At 39.2% G+C, this 6,996-nt stretch overlaps 1 pseudogene; it reads left to right on the top strand.

The window, feature by feature from the left end:
* Window positions 1-459: 459 nt before the first annotated feature.
* On the top strand, window positions 460-6,740 carry LOC123940330 (annotated as a pseudogene).
* Window positions 6,741-6,996: the final 256 nt, after the last annotated feature.

Raw genomic sequence — 6,996 nt, forward strand, 5'->3', positions numbered from 1 at the left:
TGAATATTTTTTCCTGTTTTGTCGAAGATTATTTGACCATAGGGTTGAGGGTCCATATCTGGGCTCTCCACTCTGTTCCACTGGTCTATGTGTCTGTTTTTATGCCAGCACCACGCTGTCTTGGTGATCACAGCTTTGTAGTAAAGCTTGAAATCGGGTAACGTGATGCCGCCAGTTTTGTTTTTGTTTTTCAACATTTCCTTAGCAATTCGGGGTCTCTTCTGATTCCATACAAATTTTAGGATTATGCTGATTTTTGGTGTTTAGCTTATAAAACTGACTTTTTTAGGGGAATTATTATTCCCTAGAGGTTTTTGTGCCTATATCCAGAGATACTGAGAAGAGTTTGAAGAAGCTTCTCTCTTTGTTGTCTAAAGAAAAATTTGGAAGGAAATTTAAACACACTCTAAGTTTAAATCTTACATCTCCAGAATTCCTATCTCAACAGAGAAGGTGGATATGACTGAGGATAATTACTCCTTGACCACTGAATTTATCCTCATAGGATTTACAGATCACACAGAGTTGAGGAGCCTCCTGTTTGTGGTGTTTCTCACTATCCCTGTGATTACTATGGTGGGGAATCTTGGCCTGGTGACATTAAATTTTTATGGAGCATCATCTTCACACACCAATGTATATCTTTCTGGGCAACCTGGCTCTGATGGATTCCTCTTGCTCCTGTGCCATTAGCCACAAAATGTTAGAGAACTTATTTTCTAAGGATAAAATGATTTCCCTTTAAGAATGCATCTCACAATTTTATTTTCTCTGCCTTGCTGAAACTACAGACTGCTTCCTCCTGGCAACAATGGCCTATGATTGCTATGTGGCCATATGCAGCCCTCTGCAGTACCACACCATGATGTGAAAGAAACTCTGCATTCAGATGACTACAGGGGCCTACATAGCTGGAAATCTGCATTCCATAATTCATGTGGGGTTTGCCTTTAGATTAACTTTCTGTGGGTCAAATAAAATTAATCACTTTTTTTCTGATGTTTTTCCATAATACAGACTTTCCTGTGATGCACTTATATCAATGAATTGAGAATATTTATCTTTTCAGGTTCAATTCAAGTCTTCACCATTGGTAGTGTCTTAATGTCTTATTTCTTTTTTTTTAATTTATTTATTTTTTCAGCGTAACAGTATTCATTGTTTTTGCACAACACCCAGTGCTCCATGCAAAACGTGCCCTCCCAATTACCCACCACCTGTTCCCCCAGCCTCCCACCCCTGACCCTTCAAAACTCTCAGGTTGTTTTTCAGAGTTCATAGTCTCTTATGGTTCGCCTCCCCTTCCAATTTTTTTTTTATAAACATATAATGTATTTTTATCCCCAGGGGTACAGGTCTGTGCATTGCCAGGTTTACACACTTCACAGCACTCACGATAGCACATACCCTCCCCAATGTCCATAACCCCCTCCCCCTCTCCAAACCTACCTCCCCCCAGCAACCCCCATTTTGTTTTGTGAGATTAAGAGTCAATTATGGTTTGTCTCCCTCCCAATCCCATCTTGTTTCATTTATTCTTCTCCTATCCCCCTAACCCCCCATGTTGCTTCTCCATGTCATCATATCAGGGAGATCATATGATAGTTGTCTTTCTCCGATTGACTTATTTCACTAAGCATGATACCCTCTAATTCCATCCACGTCGTCACAAATGGCAAGATTTCATTTCTTTTGCTGGCTGCATAGTTTTCCATTGTGTAAATATACCACATCTTCTTTATCCATTCATCTGTTGATGGACATCTAGGTTCTTTCCATAGTTTGGCTATTGTAGACATTGCTGCTATAAACATTCGGGTACACGTGCCCCTTCGGATCACTATGTTTGTTTCTTTAGGGTAAATACCCAGTAGTGCAATTGCTGGGTCATAGGGTAGTTCTATTTTCAACATTTTGAGGAACCTCCATGCTGTTTTCCAGAGTGGTTGCACCAGCTTGCATTCCCACCAACAGTGTAGGAGGGTTCCCCTTTCTCCGCACCTCGCCAGCATCTGTCATTTCCTGACTTGTTAATTTTAGCCATTCTGACTGGTGTGAGGTGATATCTCATTGTGGATTTGATTTGTATTTCCCTGATGCTGAATGACGTGGAGCACTTTTTCATGTGTCTGTTGGCCATCTGGAGGTCTTCTTTGCAGAAATGTCTGTTCATGTCCTCTGCCCATTTCTTGATTGGATTGTTTGTTCTTTGAGTGTTGAGTTGCTAAGTTCCTTATAGATTTTGGACAGTAGCCCTTTATTGGATATGTCGTTTGCAAATATCTTCTCCCATTCTGTCAGTTGTCTTTTGGTTTTGTTAACTGTTTCCTTTGCTGTGCAAAAGCTTTTGATCTTGATGAAATCCCAATAGTTCATTTTTGCCCTTGCTTCCCTTGCCTTTGCTGATGTTTCTAGGAAGATGTTGCTGTGGCTGAGGTCGAAGAGTTTGCTGCCTGCATTCTCCTCAAGGATTTTGATGGATTCCTTTCTCATATTGAGGTCCTTCACCATTTTGAGTCTATTTTCGTGTGTGAACATCCCTGCCATGTTCCTGACCTTAGCGGAAAAGATTTCAGTTTTTCTCCATTGGGAATGATATTTGTGGTGGGTTTTTCATAAATGGCTTTGATAATATTGAGGTATGTGCCCTCTATCCCTACACTTTGAAGAGTTTTGATCAGGAAGGTATGCTGTACTTTGTCAAATGCTTTTTCAGCATCTATTGAGAGTATCATATGGTTCTTGTTCTTTCTTTTATTAATGTGTTCTATCACATTGATTGATTTCCAGATATTGAACCACCCTGCAGCCCTGGAATAAATCCCACTTGATCGTGGTGAATAATTCTTTTAATGTACTGTTGAATCCTATTGGCTAGTATTTTGGCTAGAATTTTTGCATCTGTGTTCATCAAGGATATTGGTCTGTAGTTCTCTTTTTTGGTGGGATCCTTGTCTGGTTTTGGGATCAAGGTGATGCTGGCCTCATAAAATGAGTTTGGAAGTTTTCCTTCCATTTCTATTTTTTGGAACAGTTTCGTGGGCTGGGTGATCTTGGAGCACGGTGAGAGGCTGGGGATGTGGGAGTGATTGGGTGCTGTCCTCTGGCGGCGCACTGAGGAGTGGGGCCCCAGGCTCTTGGCTCTTCCGGGCTGGAGACTAGGAGGCCGCCATTTTCATTCCCGTCCTCCAGAACTCTACAGAAAGCGTTCATGGAACAGAAGCTCCCAAAAGCAAACCTGAGCTGATTACTTAGTCCAGCCACCGGTAAGGGCAGTGCAATCCCGCCTCGGGCAAAGACACTTGAGAGTCACTACAACAGGCCCCTCCCCCAGAAGATCAACAAAATATCCAGCCAGGACGAAGTTCATCTATCAAGGAAAGCAGGTTCATTTCCTAAGACAGCAGCGCAATTCCAGAGGAGGAAAAAGCAAAGCACGGAACTCATGGCTTTCTCCCCATGATTCTTTAGTCTTGTGGCTAATTCAATTTTTTTTCTTTTTTCAATTTTTTTTCTTTTTTCTTCTGCTAAATTTTTTAAAACTTTTACCCTTTTCTTTTTTAACGTTTTTTGACTATTTTATCTAAATATATATTTTTTTCTTTCTTTTTTATATTTTCTCTTGATTGGTTTTATTTTTTAAATTTTTTTCTTTTTTTTTCTGAACCTCTTTTTATCCTCTTTCTCCCCCCCACAATTTGGGGTCTCTTCTGATTTGGTTACAGCACATTTTCCTGGGGTCTTTGCCACACTTTTATTATTTTATTTGATCCTTCATCTCCTCTTAGCTGGACAAAATAACAAGGCAGAAAAAATCACCACAAACAAAAGCACAAGAGGCAGTACCGAAGGCTAGGGACCTAATCAACACAGACATTGATAATATGTCAGATCAAGAGTTCAGAATGACGATTCTGAACGTTCTATCCAGGCTCAAAAAAGGCATGGAAGATATTAGAGAAACCCTCTCTGGAGAGGTAAAAGCCCTTTCTGGAGAAATTAAAGAACTAAAATCTAACCAAGTAGAAATCAAAAAAGCTATTAATGAGGTGCAATCAAAAATGATCCTCACTGCTAGGATCAATGAGGCAGAAGAAAGAATGAGTGATATAGAAGACAAAATGACTGAGAATAAAGAAGCCGAGCAAAAGAGGGACAAACAGCTATTGGACCATGAGGGGAGAATTCGAGAGATAAGTGACACCATAACATGAAACATTAGAATAATTGGGATTCAAGAAGAAGAAGAAACAGAGAGGTGAGCAGGTGGTCTATTGGAGAGAATTATTGGAGAGAATTTCCCTAATATGGCAAAGGGAACAAGCATCAAAATCCAGGAGATGCAGAGAACCCCCCTCAAAGTCAACAAGAATAGGTCCACACCCCATCACCTAATAGTAAAATTTACAAGTCTTAGTGACAAAGAGAAAATCCTGAAAGCAGCCCAGGAAAAGAAGTCTGTAACATACAATGGTAAAAATATTAGATTGGTAGCAGACTTATCCACAGAGACCTGGCAGGCCAGAAAGAGCTGGCATGATATATTCAGAGCACTAAACGAGAAAAACATGCAGCCAAGAATACTCTATCCAGCTAGGCTATCATTGAAAATAGAAGGAGAGATCAAAAGCTTCCAGGACAAACAAAAACTGAAAGAATTTGCAAACACCAAACCAGCTCTACAGGAAATATTGAAAGGGGTCCTCTAAGCAAAGAGAGAGCGTAAAAGTAGTAGATCAGAAAGATACAGAGACAATATACAGTAACAGTCATCTTACAGGCTAATAATGGCACTAAATTCATATCTCTCAATAGTTACCCTGAATGTTAATGGGCTAAATGCCCCAATCAAAAGACACAGGGTAGCAGAATGGATAAAAAACCAAAACCCATCAGTATGTTGCCTACAAGAAACTCATTTTAGACACAAAGACACCTCCAGATTTAAAGTGAGGGGGTGGAAAACAATTTACCATGCTAATGGGCATCAGAAGAAAGCTGGGGTGGCAATCCTTATATCAGATCAATTAGATTTTAAGCCAAAGACTATAATAAGAGATGAGGAAGGACACTATATCCTACTCAAAGGGTCTGTCCAACAAGAAGATCTAACAATTTTAAATATCTATGCCCCTAACATGGGAGCAGACAACTATATAAACCAATTAATAACAAAATCAAAGAAACACATCAATAATAATACAATAATAGTAGGGGACTTGAACACTCCCCTCACTGAAATGGACAGATCATCCAAGCAAAAGATCAACAAGGAAATAAAGGCCTTAAATGACACACTGGACCAGATGGACATGACAGATATGTTCAGAACATTTCATCCCAAGGCAACAGAATACACGTTCTTCTCTAGTGCACATGGAACCTTCTCCAGAATAGATCACATCCTGGATCACAAATCAGGTATCAACCGGTATCAAAAGATTAGGATCATTCCCTGCATATTTTCAGACCACAATGCTCTGAAGCTAGAACTCAATCACAAGAGGAAAGCTGGCAAGAACCCAAATACATGGAGACTAAACAGCATCCTTCTAATGAATGAATGGGTCAACCAGGAAATTAAAGAAGAATTGAAAAAATTCATGGAAACAAATGATAATGAAAACACAGTGATTCAATATCTGTGGGACCCAGCAAAAGCAGTCCTGAGAGGAAAATATATAGCGCTACAAGCCTTTCTCAAGGAACAAGAAAAGTCTCAAGGACAAAAACTAACCCTACACATAAATGAGCTGGAGAAAGAACAAGAAAGAAACCCTAAACCCAGCAGGAGAAGACAAATCATAAAGATCAGAGCAGAAATCAATGAAATAGAAACCAAAAAAGAATAGAAAAACTCAATGAAACTAGGAGCTGGTTCTTTGAAAGAATCAATAAGATTGATAAACCCCTGGCCAGACTTATCAAAAAGAAAAGAGAAAGGACCCAAATAAATAAAATCATGAATGAAAGAGGAGAGATCACAACTAACACCAAAGAAATACAGACAAATATAAGAACATACTATGAGCAACTCTACACCAACAAATTTGACAATCTGGAAGAAATGGATGCATTCCTAGAGACATATAAACTACCACAACGGAACCAGGAAGAAATAGAAAACCTGAACAGGCCCATAACCAGTAAGGAGATTGAAACAGTCATCAAAAATCTCCAAACAAACAAAAACCCAGGGCCAGACGGCTTCCCAGGGGAATTCTACCAAACATTTATTTCTTTTTTTTTTAAGATTTTATTTATTTATTTCACAGAGAGAGAGATCACAACCAGGCAGATAGGCAGGCAGAGAGAGAGGCAGGCAGAGAGAGAGGAGAAAGCAGGCTCCCCACTGAGCAGAGAGCCTTATGCAGTCTCGATCCCAGGACCCTGAGATCATGACCTGACCCGAAGGCAGGGGCTTTAACCCACTGAGCCACCCAGGCACCCCTTAATGTCTTATTTCTATGTTCTCTTTACTATTTTCAAAATGAAATCCAAAGAGGGAAGAGGCAAAGCCTTATCTACTTGTGCATCCCACTTTCTCTCTGTCTCAATATTCTATGGTTCTCTTCCCTTTGTGTACCTTCGCCCACACTCAATTAAAGAAAAGGATGAAGATATACCTGGTGCTGTTTTTTTATACTCTAGTGATCCCATTACTAAACCCCTTTATTTACAGTCTAATAAATAAGGAAGTAATAAATGCTATGAAAAAAAATATTAGGAATATTTTATAACATTCTAAAAAAATATCATCCCCTGTGGAAAATTAAATTAAATTTGATAGTATGTTTTTCCAAATTATGGAATATTGAGAAAGGAGAAAAGGACAACTTTCCCCTTAGAATTTTCAATTATTAAACATAATATATAGCAGTCAGATAATAAGATCAACAAAGAGAGATTCTTCTATAATGTATTGTAAAATCTAATCTCTAGCTCCCAGCAAGAATGAAATAAATAATTCTTCTTCAGGTCACAGACTGTGTTACA

The sequence above is a fragment of the Meles meles genome, chromosome 4 (assembly GCF_922984935.1).
Source record: "Meles meles chromosome 4, mMelMel3.1 paternal haplotype, whole genome shotgun sequence".
In the NCBI taxonomy this organism is placed as follows: Eukaryota; Metazoa; Chordata; class Mammalia; order Carnivora; family Mustelidae; genus Meles; species Meles meles.